The 8,980-nt window shown below is 40.0% G+C and overlaps 1 pseudogene; it reads left to right on the forward strand.

The window, feature by feature from the left end:
- The first annotated feature begins 2,893 nt into the window (after positions 1–2,893).
- Positions 2,894–3,895, forward strand: LOC114200281 (olfactory receptor 11L1-like; annotated as a pseudogene).
- The last annotated feature ends 5,085 nt before the right edge of the window (positions 3,896–8,980 follow it).

Consider the following 8,980-nt stretch of genomic DNA (forward strand, 5'->3'; position numbering starts at 1 on the left):
GAGGGTGGGGCCTGCTGTCTGATTCTCAGGTGGACTTGCCCTGGTGGAGATGCACCTACATTGCACAGGGAGTCGGGGCTTGCTGCAAGCAGCTCTGGCTTCCACTAGGTGGCATTGCTTTGCTCACTGAAGTCAGTCAGTGTTGATGGGTGGGAAGGAAAATGCATTGCCCACTTCTCTTGTCCCTGGAGCTGGGAGTTCCAGCCTGCCACTCTTCAGGAAACCCCCACAGAAGAGCCAACTATCACTCTCTTGTATCTTTGGCTTCTGCTAGATTCCTGTTTTCACCCTGCCTGTATCTGAGCTGTCCACCTGCCAAGTGGCACAGTACCCTTGTGTTTTATCTCAGGCTTGTGGCTGGGTTTTATGACTCCAAATTTTAGAGATCTGCGTGGTGTGGGCCTGTGCTGATCCTCTGGGGGAGTGTCTCTCTGTACTCTGACCAGTGCAGGTTTGTCCCAGAAATCATTTCTGTGACTACACAGTGGTTCAAACTTTATGATAAAGTGCAGCAAAAAGCCAACACCAAGCTTTTCTGCCCTCAGCTGGTGTCTTTGTTCCTATGCTAGTGAACAAGGCATCACAGTGGTGCTGCCAGTTCTTTCATCCCCAGAGAGGCTGTGCTCCCAGTCCCAAATGTACTCCAAATGGTGGGACAGTTTCTTCCTCTGTGACCCATGGGATCCTCAGACCACCTGCCTGCTCCTGGGTCTCTGCCCTCTTCCCCAAAAGAACACCACCAAGCCCTCCAGGCATGACCCTGGTGATAGCATGGACCTCCAAAACTTCAGAATTTGCACTCTTCTCCTTATGAAAACTTGGTATAGCCAACCCCTCTCCTTTTCCCAGTCAATGTTTTGGGGAAAATTTTTTTCTTGTGCAATTCTCTGCATGTACTTTTGCTCTTTCTCTATCTTTCTCTTTCTCTCTTGCTCCTCCCTTCATGATCAGGACTCCCTCCTCTTCACAGCACCCACAGTTCTTTTCTTCCCCAAATCAACTTTCTGCAACTCCTACTTTCCATAATGTGGCTGTATTTCTACCTCTAGTTGTGCAGTTTTGTTCTTTCAGTCTTCAGATTGATTTCTTGCATCTTCAATATTATCTGACATTTATCTAGCTGTGTTTGAGGGATGAGGTAAGCTTAGGGTCTCCCTATTCCTCCAACATCTTAATTCCTCCAATGTTCTGTCTTTTTTTTTATTTTTTTTATTTTTTAAAGATTTTATTTATTTATTTATTTGTGTGTGTTTGTGTGAGAGAGAGAGAGAGAGCATGAGTGGGAGGGTGGCAGGCAGAGAGAGAAGCAACCTCCCTGCTGAGCAGGGAGCTTGATACAGGACTCGATCCCAGGACCTGGGATCATGACCTGAGCTGAAGGCAGACACTTAACCAGCTGAGTCACCCAAGTGTCCCTGTTCTGTCTTTTTAAAGGGAGAGAAAATCAACCTGTTTACATGTTGAGGAAATGATCTAGCAGATAGGGACCATTGTTAATTCAGGGGAGTAAGAAATTGTAATACCTGCAAAAACATCCACTATGTAGGAGGGTGTAGGGACTAAAGCATGTGTGTAGGGACTTGCCTTAATCCAAGAATAAACTTTTTATTTGGAGTAAGATGTAGGAAGCATGCGGGGGAATGGAAGATGGTAGGTGGGGAATTTAGATGCCTGAGTATCTGGATATTCCCATTGGAGGATTTCAGGTTTTTTTTTTCTTCAGAAAAAAAAGTGTCTTTTGTTGAAGGTATAGATAGATCGGGAAGTGTTGGAGGCTTCTAAAAGAGAAAAACATGAAATCATCACTGAGGAAGATAGATGAACAAAAGATTCCACAGCACTAAAGACACACTGGTGTTATTAGTTATGAATTTTAAAATGACAACATTGTGTGTGTGTCTCATCTCCTTTATTGCAGAGAAGCTCAGGTATTGCAGGTGGATGTTGCCTTTAATCAGGACTAGCTTTTAAAATAAATGAAAGGAAGCAAAGAAAGATGACATGTTGAATATCTACAGGATGTGTTCAGTGGCAGAGCATGGTATCCAACTGTGCAAGAAAGGATGCTGATGGAAGTACAGATTAGTTTAGCACAAAGACTCACACACACACACACACACACACACGAGAGAGAGAGAGAGAGAGGGAGAGAGAGAGAGAGAGAGAACAAGAGAGAACACAAAGTATCCATAATTACTGTTTGAGAAGAGAATGAATAAATTTTCCTAAAATTTTATAAGAGATATGCTATGTCTGTTTATCAGACAGAACCCATATGTAAGAAAAGAAAGTCATTGCTTTCATATAAGCCTGATTTTAAAAGAATTGTTATTATTCTTAGTTTCCAAGTTTGGTTTCCATCAGAGTTGTATTTTCTTTTTAATCTTTGGACCTGAGACTTCTAAACTTCAGAGAACACACGCGGATTTTGCTGAAGTTCTTTCCAAGCTATAACATACACTTTCAGCTTGTAATATCAAAATATTTTCTTATAAAACCAAGGTGAAATTATGCATTTGTTCCTATAAAGAGTTGTACACAAAGATCTAAACTATTTATTTGTTTATTTATTTATTATTTATTTATTTATTTTTAAAGATTTTGTTTATATTTGACAGAAAGAGACACAGTGAGAAAGGGAACACAAGCAGGGGGAGTGGGAGAGAGAGAAGCAGGTTTCCCGCTGAGCAGGGAGCCCGATGCGGGGCTCGATCCCAGGACATTGGGATAATGACCTGAGCGGAAGGCAGACACTTAATGACTGAGCCATCCAGGCGCCCCAGATCTAAAGTATTTAAAAAATTAGTCTCTGAACTGTTAAACATCAGTAGCTACAAATATTTGGATGGCTTGTGTACAGTGTTTTTTCAAAATATTTTCTCTTCCACAGGTAATGAAGCCCCCAAATATGTCCAGTGTCACTGAGTTTCAGCTGCTAGGATTCCAGAAATATCTTGAATGACAGACATTTTCCTGTTCATCTACTTTTTCATGGTCACAGGGAATGTTGTCATTATTGCACTGGTGAGCCAGAACCAGCGACTGCACTCACATATGAAGATATTTCTCAAATACCTTTCCTTTCTAGAGATCTGGTATACATCCACTATTGTGCCCCTTCTTTTAGCCAACTTGTTCTCCCAAGGCAAAGCCATTTCCTTCCCCACTACCTGTATGGATGGCACAGCTTTACTTCTTTGTGTTTTGGGGGGCTACTGAATGCTTTATTCTGGCCATGATGGCCTATGACAAATATCCAGCCATCTGCAGCCCATTCCACTACTCTTTCCGGATGAGTCCTGAGATCTGTACCAAGTTGGTGGCAATCTCCTGGTTGACAGGTGTTGGCACAGGATTTCTGCCCTCCCTAATGACTTCCAAGTTAGATGACTGTGGTCCTAACCAGATCAATCACTTCTTCTGTGACATCCCTCCCCTCATGCAGCTCTCATGTTCCAGTGTGTATATCACCAGGATGGTCATCTTTATCCTGTCAAATGCAGTGCTGTGCATTTGCTTTCTTCTTACGCTTGTATCCTATGTTTTCATTGCATCCACCATATGGAGAATTCCTTCAGCCTCTGGCCTGATAAAGATCTTTACCACATGTGGTTCCCATTTGGCTGTTGTCATTATCTTCTATGGGACCATGATCTCCATGTATGTCCGCCCCAATGACCACCTGTCACCTGAAGTCAACAAGATCATTTCTGTCTTCTGCAATGTGGTCACCCCACTGCTGAACCCTGTTATCTGCAGCTTAAGGAATCAAGAATTCAAAGAGGCTGTTAGGAAAGAAATGGAAAAAAAAATTAATATCTACAGAGTAAGAGTGAAGGGGAGGGTTTTGTTTGTTTGTTTATTTGTTTGTTTTTGGTCAGGTAAGGAAAATTAGCACAGAATATGTAATGGATTAAGTTTGGTAACATGTGAGTGCCAGGTTCAGAGCCTGCAAACTCAAATGTCATCCTTGGTACTATGTTGAGTTCCATAAGCCATAATGAAAAAGTTTGTTCATAGCCCCTTGCCAACAACTGTTCAGAAGACAAATAGCCTCTATCAAATCATTCTGGGGGCATTTTTATCTTTTGGCACTTTCTTTCATCTTCTGGTGAGAATCTAATCATATGATTCGAGGACATGATTATTTTACACATTATTTTCAGATTTTATAGGAGAATTTCTCCTGAGTTCATAAAGCATATGTATAGAAAGTTATACATCTTTTAAGTACTGGTAGGAAACTGACCTTATAGATTCAATTCATGGTGCTGCTGGGGCTTATTAAATGTTTGTGGAATAAATAAATGAAAAAAATGAAAAGATATATAAATTATTGTTGACCTAAATTATCTCCTCATGACAAGGACAAAGGATTTTTGAAGTGCCAAAGATTTATCTACAGGAATTTAGACTTTTTAATGTTTTCTGTTTAATAAATCCTAGGAAAGGAAGGAAGGATGGGAAGGAGGATGATAGAGGGAGGGAGGAATAAGTGGAGAGAGAGGGACAGATGGAGAGGGAAGGAGAGAAAGGGAGAAGGCAAGAGAGAGAAAGACAAAAGACAGAAAGCAAGAGCAGAGGAGAGGGGAAAAAGGAAGGGAAGGACAGAGAGGGGAAGGGAAAAGATAAGAGGTGAGGAAGGTAGGAAGAAAGGAATCAAAATTTATTTTATTCAGCCAGTATTTAGAAGACCTCTGCTACTCCTGCTTATTATCGCATTCATTAATTCCACAAATATTTTCAAGCCCTTTATATATGCCAGTCCTCTTGCTGCAGTCTGGATTGCCCAGGGACACAATTGTAAAGAAATGACCAAGAAGATTTTGCCTGAATGGAGCCTCTAGTTTTGAGGGAGACAGAGTTATGTAATGACTTATAAAAGGAATAATGGATTTATGTCTATTTGTGATATTTGCTGTGAAACAATAAAGTATAAGCTGGTGCATTTACATGGACCAATAAGGTCTGAATCAACATAGAGGGTTAGGAAAGCTTTCTATGTTTATGTTGTACTTTAACATACACTTTACAGATGAGGAGAATAAGGATGGAAGTAGAATCCCAGGTAGAGAGCACGGCAGGCATGTCAAGAGAAGAAACCTGAGGAATGGGGATGGAGGAAAGAGATGAGTTTGGAAAGAAAGGCAAGAGCTAGTTCTTGCAGGTCATTAAAAACCCTATAAGGATTTTTGGATTTTACATTAAGACAAATGATGAATTATCGAAGGATATCAAATAGGAACTGACACGATATATTTTGCATTTGCAAACCTCACTGCTGTTTAGAGAAAAGTGACAGAAAGCAAAAGTTTCTGGTGTCATAGCAGTGACCCACATGGGAGAGGAGCTTGGCTTCATTTTATGTTTGATGATGTCTCACAGATGGTGAGGTTAGGAGTGAAAATTCTGGACTCACTCATTCCCATGCACTGGGACCAGTTTGTAGTCTCTTCACAGTTCATTAGTCCATTTGTGATATGTTCCACATCAATCCCTGAGCTTTAGGGGTAAGAACACTTTTTAACTCTTTGGCACATGCTTTTGGTTCTTTTGGTTCTTTCAAATGATACATTTGAATCTGAGGTAGGACAGGAAGTGGACAGCTCTTAAAGGCAGAAAACAAACTGGTGAGTGGTACAGGTGAGGCAGTAGGGGGATTTGTTAAATTGGTGGTGGTTATTAGGGAAGGCAGTTGTTTTGATGAGCACCCGGTGTCATATGTAAGTGATGAATTATCTAAATTCCACTTCTGAAACAAAAAACAAAATGAATTTGCTAAATTCCACTTCTGAAACAAAAAACAAAGAAACCAAAATGTATTTTTATTTTTTTTATTTTTTTTATTTTTTTTAAAGATTTTATTTATTTATTTGAGAGAGAGAGAGAGAAGGAGAGAGAGAGAGCACGTGAGAGGGGGGAGGGTCAGAGGGCGAAGCAGACTCCCCGCTGAGCAGGGAGCCCGATGCGGGACTCGATCCAGGGACTCCAGGATCATGACCTGAGCCGAAGGCAGTCGTTTAACCAACTGAGCCACCCAGGCGCCCTAAAATGTATTTTTAATTTCCTTTATTGTGTTCTTTATCTCTGATTGTTTTTATTTTTTATTTCTGTGTTAAAAGTATCAGTGATAAGGATGCCCAGGTGACTCAGTTTGTTAAGTGTCTGCCTTCGGCTCAGGTCATGGTCCCAGGATCCTGGGATCGAGTCCTACATTGGGCTCCCTGCTCAGCAGGAACCTGCTATTCCCTCTGTCTAACCCTCCCGTTTGTGCTCTCTTTCTCTCTCTCTCTATGACAAATAAATAAAGAAAATCTTTAAAAAAATTGTTTTGAAGAGTCTTACTGATATCCTCTACTCTTTTCCCAGGTCTTTTGAATATCTTTATAATAATTACTTTAAATCATCTCTCAAGCATATTACTTATTTCCATTTTGCTTTGGTCTCTTGCTGTGGTTTTGTCCTGTTCTTTCATTTGGGAGATTTTCCTCTATGTCCTCATTTTGTCTAACTTTTCTGTGTCTATTTCTGTGTGTTAGGAAAGTTGGCTATTTTGCTGTTAATGAAAATAGTCTATGGAAAAGAGATCCTGTCGTTAGCTCCCTGTGGTGCAGTGTCTCCTGTTCCCCAGGACCTGGGTGCTTCAGGGAGTGTCTCCTTATGTGTGTTGTGTGTGCTTTGCCTTTGAATCTTGGCATCATTTTCTCTTTAGTCCAATGATCTTCAGAAGCCCACTTTGCCAACTTGTAGGCAACGGTTGTTCCCCAGTAGGGGTGGGGCATGTTTTAGCAAAATGTGTGCTGGTTTGCTTGGGAAATGAGACCTGCACCACTGCTGCTAGAATTGAGGTCCCACAAAACATGTAAATCAGGAGATATGGTGTTAGCATGGTTTGTGCTGGTGTTTTGAGTCAGGGGCTTGCAGTGCAGGGACTAAGGGGAACATGGATTGGAGGGTGGCATCAAAGGTGATGCATTAGTGGGGGGGCTTGTTGTAAGTAAGTTAAGTAAGCAGTGTAGGCACAGCACTGTTTCCTACAAGAGGCCATTGTTTATGTTGGGATTGGGAGAGGTCAATGGCACCTGCTACCTCCTTTGTTGCTGAAGGGGTCTCCCTGTCATCCCTGTCTTTCTGGGCCATGCTCTGAGATGAGAAAATCACTCTTCCTCCCCCACCTCCTGACATCTTTCAAACGCTTGCTCTACACTATATCTGCAAGGGCTGTTTGTAGTGTTGTTTCATTAAGTGTGAGAACCTGGCTTCCTAATGCCATCTGGGCTCTCAAAGCCTTGCCCACTGATTTTTAAATCAGTCCGTTTTGTTCCCAGAAGTCATTATCCTCCTACCAATGTGGTCTCTTCTCTACCTTAAATTATGACATTTGTTCTGCCAGTCTTTGGGTTGTTTTCTGTTTTCTGCTGTGAGGGTTATCTAAGTATATCTGTGGTACAAAGCAAACTTAGGGTCCTCCTACTCTGCTACCTTCCCAGCAAACCTGAAAGATTGAAATATTTTATTCTAATGTCAAGAACAAAACAAATTAAGGATGTGTTCACTTTTGTCACTTTTATTCGACATAGTATTGGAAATAGCAGTCGGAGAAATTAAACAAGTAACAGACACCCAAATTGGGAAGGAAGATCTATACTCACAGTTAACATAAACTTATATATAGAAAACCCCAAATAGTATATATAAAAAGTACTAGAACTAATTAATTCAGCAAATTGTTTATGGTACAAGATTAATAGCTGAAAACCAATGTGCTACTATATGCTAGAAATGAATAATCTGAATATAAATTTGCATGGGTAATTTTATATGTCAAACTGGATGGGCCACAGTGCCCGGATATGTGGTCAAATATTAATCTAGATGTTTATGTAAGAGTGTTTTGGATGAGATTATCATTTAATTCAGTGGACTTTGAGAAGAGCGGATCTTTCTTCCATGATGTGGATGGGCCTTATTCAATCATTTGAAGGCTTAAATGGAACAAAAGATTGAACTCTCATGACCAGGAGGGAATCACCCTTAGCAGAAGACCTTCAGACATTAACCACCGCATTAGCTCTTCTTTAGTTTCCAGCATGCTGGCCCACCCTGCAGATTTTGGACTTTGACTTACAAGCTCCCATAATCACTTGAGACAAATATATATTTTAAGGAATTGTCTGTATATACACAACACAGGCAGGCAATATTAGTGCCCCTATTTTTTTTCTGAAGTGGCACAAACTTGTTAATTAATATATTAAAATTTTCCCAGATAAGAAGTGGTACACCAAGAAGATAAAAGTGATTTATCATTGTGGAAATTTGGTAAGAAACAGTTTAGCACATGTCATACCATCTTCAGTAGATATATCTAAAATGTGCTGCCAATCCGGTGCATATGACTTTTAGACAGAGCACAAGATAGATTAATGTTGAAGTTTTTTTATTAGATTGTACTTACACTCCATAACATTATAAGAGAGTCAAATTCAGCAAAGGGATATCATTCAAAGAGAATGGATGTTCCAGCATAGTTTGAGTAATAGAGTGTTAGCAATTCCATTTTCAAATGAAATGGGAAGAAATTTAGAGTGGGATAAAAAAAAAAAAAAGGAAAATACAATAAATATATTTTTCTAAGTAAACATCATTAGTTCCTGTTACTGAGGACATTACGTAAAATACACTAAAATTTATGTTGCTTCCAAGTATTCACAATGTATTAAAATTGTACTTTATTAGATCCTACAACAGTTACTTATAAGCTCATATCTTTTACAAATATGCACGCACACACACACACACACAAACACACACACACACAAACAAACACACCCTGCAAGTCTGCCCTATTTACAAGCTAAAAAGAAAGAATTTAGTGGGCCTATAATTTACTTATGTATTTAACCATTTAGTTCCTCTCAAATCATCAAACTAATGTGTTTAAAGATCCAATATCATGTCCAAATATCAAAAAAAGTCT

This window comes from Eumetopias jubatus, unplaced genomic scaffold (assembly GCF_037043125.1).
Source record: "Eumetopias jubatus isolate StellerSeaLion01/CBP00866 unplaced genomic scaffold, mEumJub1_p1.0 scaffold_5, whole genome shotgun sequence".
In the NCBI taxonomy this organism is placed as follows: domain Eukaryota; kingdom Metazoa; phylum Chordata; class Mammalia; order Carnivora; family Otariidae; genus Eumetopias; species Eumetopias jubatus.